Source organism: Dermacentor andersoni, chromosome 9, assembly GCF_023375885.2.
Source record: "Dermacentor andersoni chromosome 9, qqDerAnde1_hic_scaffold, whole genome shotgun sequence".
NCBI lineage: Eukaryota > Metazoa > Arthropoda > Arachnida > Ixodida > Ixodidae > Dermacentor > Dermacentor andersoni.
Genome location: NC_092822.1, coordinates 128237019 through 128246062, shown reverse-complemented (window position 1 = coordinate 128246062; position 9044 = coordinate 128237019). Strand labels below are relative to the sequence as shown.

Below are 9044 nucleotides of genomic sequence, written 5' to 3'. Positions count from 1 at the left end.
ATTCTTAAGAATTTAATTGGAATGCACCTGACCAGTGCTGCTTTGTGGTGCTTGCCACCAGTCCCTTGGACAGGGAAGACATATGAGAATCCCTGTGCATACACTTTATACGCAGTGGTGTGACCGCTTCCTTTGGGAAACTACCACGTTAGCGATATTGTGAGCGCAATGTGACTTTCCTTCATCTTCCTTATCCGTACGTAGTGTGTGTCGCTTCTTCCTCGCCATAGCTCTAGCTCGGCAAGAATAAAGCGGTTCCTTAGTAGTAGTGGAGGTGCTGGGGTTCTGCATACCAAGGACGTATAAGGTAACAGTGTTTGTGCCTTTAATATGTCTCATTCGATCATTTTGAGACGTGCTGGTGTTCATGCGTTAGCACAGTGCAAGGACATCCACAATGTAAGAGGTACATGATTCTCGAATTGTATACTCTCTCTGGGCTTTTCTCGCGACCTCAGCACAAGTAGTGGGAGCATCAAAAAACTGACAAAGCTGGTACATGAATGTTGCCCAGTGTTGGTGTTCCTTGGTATTGAAATTATCCTTCCTTTCTCTAAATCCAAGGGCGAGATCTTGCATTCTGAATGTTTGCTTGCGCTCTCATTATTCGCCTTCACCGTGCTTTCGTCAGCGGTCGTCTGCTTGGTGAAGCGGGAGCGCCTATTGAACACTGCCTACTCACTGATGTATAAGGTGAAGCAAACAGTCAGAAAGCTAGAAGCTTGCGCAATCTCATCCCAGGTTTTTAATCCAGTTTGACATTGAAGCATCCTGGTAGTATTAAAGTACTTTAGAAAGAGGTTCCAGAAGCATTGCCAAGTTTGCCACTTGGTGAAATTTGTTGTTTGGAAACAATTTAGGCTCTTAGCAAGATTAGTAGTGAACAGAGGTTTTCACATGGCGATTGGTGTTGTCCAAATGCATGAAGAGATCACAGTACGAGTACTTAAGCTGATAGTGTCGGGTAACCATAAGCACCAGCAGGGGCACCGTAACAGTGTCCCCTTTAACTTCAGATATGCTTCACTCCATGAGGCCAAATATGCTTCGCCGCATAACGTGACTCTGCTGCAGTGAAGGTGACTTAAACCGACAACAGCCGAGAAGGTGCAAACAGCACTGCGCTGCCTGGTTCTTGCTGTTGGCCTTTTCTTCTTTTCACAGTGTCCTTACTGTAAGTGCACTCCAGAGTTACAATGCAGGAATATGCATGTGTGCATAAGCTTTCATTCAAGAGTAACTCATGATCATAAGTTACGTCATCATGGTTTCGTACCATGTCACGGCATCATAAGTGAGACATAATAAAGAAGCCCTCAAAGTCTGCGGGAGAGACTAATCTTTTGTGCGAGATTGTGCTATCCTTGCTGCACGCAGTGCAATATTATATGACTCTCATGTCTATGGTGGCATTGTCGATTATGAATGTTTCCTTACTGCGTTAAAAAAATGTGTAGTGCATCTTTCAGATAATAATGGCATTATAGCTTCAGAGTTGTTCAAGTTTGGGGTACTTGTTCACTAAAAGTACATTATCAGAAAAGCTTTAGAATGTCTAGGTCATAACTGCATTTGAAGAACTAAGTCTTCCTACACATAGCAATTGGTAGCTTACTGTGTAATGTTGAAGGTGGTTTTTATTCATAGGCCCTACGCAGAGAGCAGCAACACAATGCCTGGCATGTGACCAGGGTTCGTCACAGTGTTTGCATTTCCAGTGCTCGTAACTGATTCCAAGCATAAATTTGCTTTATGAATTCTTTGTAGACAGAAGGTGCTTGAATATTGGTTGCATGAAATGCTCCAATGCACACTGTATATGTACAGGGTGTCTTTTATTACCATACAGATTTTCTTGTTTTAAAGTTATGAGCGCAGCAAATGTGGCATTCTTGCAGAGGAATTCCTCTATTTTGGAACTCCACAAACTTGGAGGCAGTCACATTTTATAGCACTCTCATTTCTTACAAATCTTGAAAGTTGCACCTAATTCAAGATATTCATCATTGAATTTCACTGGTAAATCGAGGCAATATTGGAACCGAGTGTGCTGGGAGCGCAGAAAAGAAGGTCCCGCTACCTCATCAGATGGAAACACACCCGACAACAGGCTCGAGAAAGTCTGAAACAACATCTTGGCCGGTCATTGTAGCAGCTGATGCGACACACTTTGCCTGGCAAGCATGTGCATCAGTGTGCCGTGTCAGGCTATCATTTAAGCTTTGTCCCACACTTCTTGACAGGGCACTGCCGCCTGATGTGGAGCAGGATGCACCAAGTTTTGATTGTACTCAATTGAGCGCGATAATGAATATTTCAAAATAAGTGCAATTTTCGAGATTTCGAAAAAGAAAGGGTGTGCGTTCGCATGTGACTGCCTCCAAATATGCCATTTAGAAGGCTGCCGCCAAGTTACTAATAAAAAAGTGACTGAATTTTTCAAAATTAATTTTCTGAAACTCGCATTAGCAATAAAGTGTGTCCTCCTCACCTAGAAACTCCTTTGCAAGAGCGACAGGCTCTCTGTGCTCCAAACTTTTTGCTAAATACCTGCATGGTTAAAAAAAAAACTAGATATGCATAATTGCTAATGTATGAAAATCGTACGCTATCACTTTTCAAAATTTTTGTCCTATGCAACACCAGAAAAATTGGAAATAGAAGCTTCAGGTGACCTATCTGATGTGCAAGTTGCATGGCCATATTATTGTTTTAATTTTTCGCTATTACCTTTTACTGTGATGTCGCCACTGCAGCAGCTCGATGGCTGTGGCTTTTCATTCCAGGTCACAAAGCTGCACCCAGGTAGAGGCAGAATCCAAAAATGCTTGTGTACTTAAGTATAGCTGCACATTACAGAATCCGAGGCCCTCAAGATTTATCCGTAGCCCTCGTGTAGCCCACGAGTTCCATATTTTTTATTGGGATTGAAGAGTAACGTTTGTGCTGTATCCCTCTATTTCAGACTAAATATTGTGCATGCAAAATTATATCTTCATTACTTTACACCATTGCACCAATATCTGTTGTGCATTGATTTTCTGATGTCCTTGCATTTGCTATAGCAAGGCTTTTTAAAAATCAGCCACAAAAGAAAAAATAAATGGTCAAGGAACGAAATGGTGTGTAGCAGCTCCCTTTTTTTTAATCGGCGGCAAGTTCTGCACTCGTGTGTTAGCAACACTGTTTCGCCAGTTGTGTACTTCAAAAGAAGTGTTACCTTTCTGCTTTGGAACTTTGTGGTTTTGTTCTGCCAGCTGCTTGACCAACACAAGCAAAATGTACTTTGGATATTCCACAAATTCATTCTGTATGCATTTGGTACAATAAAATTTGTTTCAAGAATGGACAAATGCAGTGATGGTTAATTGAAAACTGCAACATGCCGAGTTTCATGCTTCATTAATTTTCTCAGCCCCAAAGAAAGCGTGCGAGGTTTGAAAATGTATCATGTGACATTAGTGCACTTGGTCTAGAGAACTTATTAATGCTGCACATACATTGAACATGGTGGCCATGACCATCCCTCATGAATTGGCATTCCCTGCCTAAACCACCTCACCAAGACAGCTTGTTAACAGCAAGAAAGCTGACGGGGCTTCCAAGAATTTCTATGCACTATTTATTACTATCGCCCTACTGAAATTGCTCCATTGCTTTGCTGACAATTGTCTTGACAAAAGTGGAAGCCGAATCGGTTGAGGTCGATCAGTTTTATTTACATACAACCTATTATAAAGTGGACCTTTCTTCGCCTCTTCAACTGTTCCCACAGCTGCTGCTGCCATCTTGCACGCCACATCGAGGAGGAGGGCAATGTACATGGCAGGTGCATGGGAGGATTTTCCAAGGAACTCTGGAAAGCTGTAATCAGATTGTGGGCAAAGTTAAAAACTTAAATACAAAAAGGGTGTAGAGTATTGTAACCTTGTACATGTTGATCACACCACATGTTTCAGCTACAGCTATAGATGCCTTGTCTCATCAACCAAGCTACAGTTCTTGCAATGTTACACTTTGTGATACTCAGTATGAATTGATAAGACTAGCTGCTATTCTAGTGGTTGTGCAGGCCACAAGGGAACAGTGCCTGGCCTTTGTGCTTGTATGTGTCAATTTCTCTCTTTCAGTCTCGCCCAAGCCACACCAAAATGTTATCCACAAGTGTCGTGCCAAAATGGCCTGGCGACATTTCGTATTAAGCCATTTGACCCATTTATTGCACTGATGCACACAGTGCAACCAAATGAAGGAAATGACATCGCCTAGGTGATTATTAAATTACCCTTCTAAAATACCACAAGAGGAATTTTGCTGTGGCAAGAGCCTTAGCAAAACCATAAGAGACACAAAAATGAAGGAAAAGCGACACCTTCAAGTTCCCGCACCGACTCACCATGAGAAGCACGAATTTTGGCAGTGTCTGCTTGAGCTTAGTTATTTGGAGATACATGCAGTTGAATGCTTATACAAGCATTGAGATGCCCCACTATGCTAGCTTGCCTTTTATGGCCATAGGAAGTTGTATACTGCTACAAGTCTGCCTATTCTTCCGATTGGAATCTATATTGAAGCTGCTTTGAGCAACGGGTGGTATTCTATTTCAGCGCTAATGATACATTGACAGTAGTGTGCCTGGAAGGAATAGACAAAAGCATTGCAGAAGCTGCAGCCCTTTGTGCTCGCTGAATGATCATACGAGAAGGTAAAGATGCCATCAGAAAGCATCCTTCGTATAGAGTCTCTTTAAAAGAAAAATACTACATCTAGACATGGTGACAGTTGTGGTGGCAAACTAAAAATATTTTAATGATAGTTCAAGGTGTGGTATGGCATGTTTATGCTATTTCTGAAAAAATAAACATGGCAAGTGTGTCCATGCCAACAATTGAGACAGGATGTGCAGATGCAAAGCTGCAATACAGCACCACGGCGTCAAAAGGACAGTATGCAAGTGGTGGTCCAGCATCAAAACTTCAATGTCCCTACACTACAACACTGGGAGGCCATGCTGCATGACAGAAGCCTGTGTGGCCAGCAGGCGCTGCTCTGTCGGGCACAGGACATGGCAGCAACTATTTCTCCTAAGGATTCAATAAACGGATTTCTCTACCTCACCCGCCATGCGATGCGCCGTGTGAGGGAATGACAGTGCCACTACTCTCACCGGATATGGATGGTGCACAACACCACCTTGAGCATCGGAGCGCACGTCTGCCTATGAGCTCTGTGTACTACGAACACAAGTGGTGCATGCAAGGTAACATTTAACATATCACTGCCAAATGCCATCAATGAACGCAAGCAGCAAAGAAAGCTGCTAACATAATTTTCACAGTGTGTCGGATCTGCATATTTTTTACATCCTGTCTGCATGCCGCATTGTTCATTTGTTCGTCACTGCTAAAAAGTGCATAGTTGCATGGTACTTTTTTCGATTTTGTGCACTTTCTTTTGTCCTGAAAAAATAACCACAGCAGCTATCTTCATAAAAATAAAGCAGTTAGATGTTTCTCAATGAGCCGTAAGTATTAAAGTTGCTCAACAGGGTAGTCTACTGAATTGATTGTATTTGAGTACTGCAGGCCTAGTTGTTTCTTTGTGCCTCGGCACTAGTTAGCTGAAACACCCTGTATACTGGACGGCTTGCCTGGCTGCCCGCACCGCCGAGGCGGAGCATCTAACCTTTTCGTGGCGCACTTGTCGCCGTCTCGTGGCACCGGTCGTCCATCCTTATCGCGCAGCACACGCCAGCGTCGTCTGGTGTTCTGATTGGCCGCGGCAAATCGTACAGCTCTGGCGGGCGGGAAAAGTGGTCCGCAAGCGACCGGGCTTGCCGCCTCGTTTAACGCCTACTTTTATCCCCTGGCCAAGAGCTTTGCCCGGTTTAGCCGCTCCGTCTTTGGTGTGAACGTGCCTTTAGAGTAAAAAATCAACAGCTTACGCTTCCACATTTTTTGCTTGGTAGCTGCATTCAATTTGCTTGCTCCTCGTCTTTTAGATGTCTAGGCTCCCCACATTTTAACGTGGCTGAATAGTGCACAAATCAGAAAGACAAGTTTCTGTGGCCTAGCCTTCTCACACTTGCAAGGATACCAGCCAAAGTTGACCTATTTTTCTTATGGGGTGCCCACTGATTATGAGGATGCTGACATCGAAGGATCTCAAGTGGTTCTCTAGCATTTTGGTGAGAGAATACAGTAATGCCGAGCTACAACGGACTTGATATCGGTCAGCACCAATGAACGCAGTAGTTAGTAGTCTCACTAAATTGAGAGTTCAGCCCAACAGCAGATGGACACCAGTGGTTTGAATCCCCATGTTGGCAAATTTGACTGGCTGAAATCAAGCATCTAAATGACACGCACTTAGTTCCATCCCTTCAATCTGTGAGCATAATGAAGATCAAAGGTCAGGTTATGTGGCTGCAGCACCTTCTGTTCATGCAGCATACCTTTACTTTTCTTTACCAAGACACTTAGCATGCACATACCTTGTGTGCAAGCCACATCTATTTACAACAGAAACAGCGCTTTCCAATCGTGAGCAAAAGTTTGGAGGTAAAATATGGTAGAATTTTTTGTCCAGCCAACGCATGCATGCTGAAATCCAAGTGGTACAGCCAATATGTGCCTGTTCAATCACTGCAATGCATTGAGACACTTCGAACAACGCACGGCTGTACCAGAAAAAGTTTAGATGTTTTTCACTAATGCAAGCTTTCGAGTAGCTCGAACGTAAAGTGGCCTGTGTGTTATTGCTATTCAGCCGGAGTGCAATAGGAGCCAGTCAAATTGGTAAAACATGGAAGTCAATGTGCACACAAAGACTACGTGTACCCTTGCATGACTTTGTGCCACAGGTAGCTAACAGCTTCCAATTCACAGTCCTTGTAATATGCTTGTGGCCGCCATCTACAGTGATCTATTTGATTTAACGGGGATGTGTATGTTGGCCGAAAACAAGAAAATATGCTAGAAAATATATTAACACCGATGGATGCAATATGTCCTTTCCGGTAGTTTCGCAAGGGGGAAACTGTAATTCGAACATCATGGCAGCGTGCACCGCACAGCTGCACCTCATTTTATATTCTCGCGCATGCGTCAGTGTTGCCGCAGCTGTCTGTAGTGACACCCTCGCGTGCATTTCTTGTTCAAGCTTTGTTGGAGGGTTTGAAGAAATGAAGGCAGTACGGTGTTGCTCATTCCTCCTTTTAGTATCCTGCTGCTTGCGGAGCATAGTAGCGCTTGCAACTCAGTTCTCAATGCGACCTTTGAACAGTGTGTGCATCTTAACCCTTTCATAGACGCAAGCAGAGAACAGGCCGCTTTGTGTCCGAGACATTACAAGTGCTTTTTTTTATGAAGCATTTTTTACATAACGTAAAATCTCAAAGCTGACTACGATTGAGTAATAGCGAAAAGTGGGAATATTACGTCCCACTATACAGCCTCAAGGCCCGTTTCTACCTACTCGTGGTCACCTGTAATGTGATTAGAAGCAGCCAGAGTACCCAGTACATTATACATTGTTTGTGCATGTTTTCATTATACTTACTGAGCATGCTTTGTATGAGAATCCTCAATCAGGGCTTTCCAATATCGCAAGGGTTCTTAGAAAAAAGATGCTTCTTGAAAATTCTTGAGGGCTCATATGTAGCAGCTCGCATATGTAGGAATGCGATTTGTTTGCGATGCTAATAATTTGATCAACTGTTTTGGTAGCTGTGGGTACGAGAAATTTAGACACCTAACCGCACCAAAATTCAGCTATTATGAAAACGCGGAATTTCGATAAAAAAAGTCCATTTGCCGCTGTGGTGGTTTGAAGGAAGGCGACAGAATAAACTAAACATTGTAGAAAGGGAAGTAAACAATCTGCGCAATCGCTCTATCGCGTTGTTTGACAAAGAAATGGACGAAAAAATGTGCTTAACATGATTCAGAAACACATCTACACATCTACGCTTTATTCACCGCAGTAATGCCACCCTGTAATGGAGACACAACTACGACAAACGGTCCGCATTTCTTCCGCAGCGAGAAGCGAGAAAAAGTGAAAAATTTTTTACCGAGTCGGAAAAAAGCCAAGCGTGTTCCTGACGGTATGTAACGGCATGCCGCTGGAAAAAGGGGGTCCATACCTCGGGGTTCAAATTCCGCAGACACGGCATGCGCTTCAGCGTAGCCGTCAATTTGCGGTTGAGCGAGCGACGTTTTTGCATTTTCTATTCCGCATCAGCATCTTCTAGGCAGCGAGGGAGCACCTTGAAAACCAGCACGACGGGGGCCGTCTCGTTGAACAATCAAGGCCTAAAATTTAAAAGAAAACAACTATTAGCGCTTATTGTTTCAAATTTGTGATTTCAGTAGACTTACCTTGATGTCGCACATTTCTTGTAGATCCATGTTGCTTTCAAGGTCGTTAACGCCAACATAAAGAACGGCGAAATCGACACGCCCGAAGCGCATCGTGGAGACAGCTCACGCCAGCCGCACTGCATTGCAGCTAGCAAAACTGAATGTGCAGGCTTTTATAGACTCAATTAGGCGAAGGCGCGACCTATTTAAGAATTTAACCTGACTCACCGACAATCACGCCGCGCAAGGACGGCATGACTGAACACGATCCAGCGAGGCGTAACAAGACCACGCGAACGAACCTTCGTGAGCCGGCAATGGCCGCATGTGGCTGGCAGAAACCACAGCGATTTAGCAGCAGCACCTAGCAGCGTCTTTTCCTAGGCGTACAAGTACCTATCTGGGGGCAGGGAGTACGCCACTGGCACACGTCACATCCGGTTTGCCTCCAAACCGGGTACAGCCAGCCTGCGGGGAAACGCTTCTGTCGGTGGTGGCTTTAGTGGCGTGTGTTGCGGCTATCTAATTTTTTATTTGTTTTCCCCAAGCAGTATAGCTAAGATCAGTTCTTTGTTTGTATTTTTTACTGTGTCGTTTGGTATTATCTTTTTGTCTTTTTATGCTATTAAGCAGCCAATTATGGCCCCCCAGGTTCGCGCGCGCCAGCTTCGAGCGCAAATC

At 44.0% G+C, this 9044-nt stretch overlaps 2 long non-coding RNA genes across 3 annotated transcripts; one reads left to right on the top strand and one right to left on the bottom strand.

Moving 5' to 3' along the window:
* The first annotated feature begins 267 nt into the window (after positions 1 to 267).
* On the top strand, positions 268 to 3353 carry LOC129384438 (uncharacterized). Its single transcript, XR_008612158.1, has 2 exons — positions 268 to 307; positions 2787 to 3353. It is a non-coding gene; the product is annotated as an uncharacterized lncRNA (long non-coding RNA).
* A 345-nt stretch (positions 3354 to 3698) lies between these two features.
* Positions 3699 to 8469, bottom strand: LOC126529679 (uncharacterized). Of its 2 annotated transcripts, XR_008612157.2 has the most exons (3): positions 8382 to 8469; positions 8147 to 8315; positions 3699 to 3864 (listed from the first exon to the last, which is right to left on the bottom strand). It is a non-coding gene; the product is annotated as an uncharacterized lncRNA (long non-coding RNA). The 2 variants fall into 2 exon arrangements; XR_007599285.2 differs by lacking the exon at positions 8382 to 8469 and having other exon boundaries at positions 8147 to 8366.
* Positions 8470 to 9044: the final 575 nt, after the last annotated feature.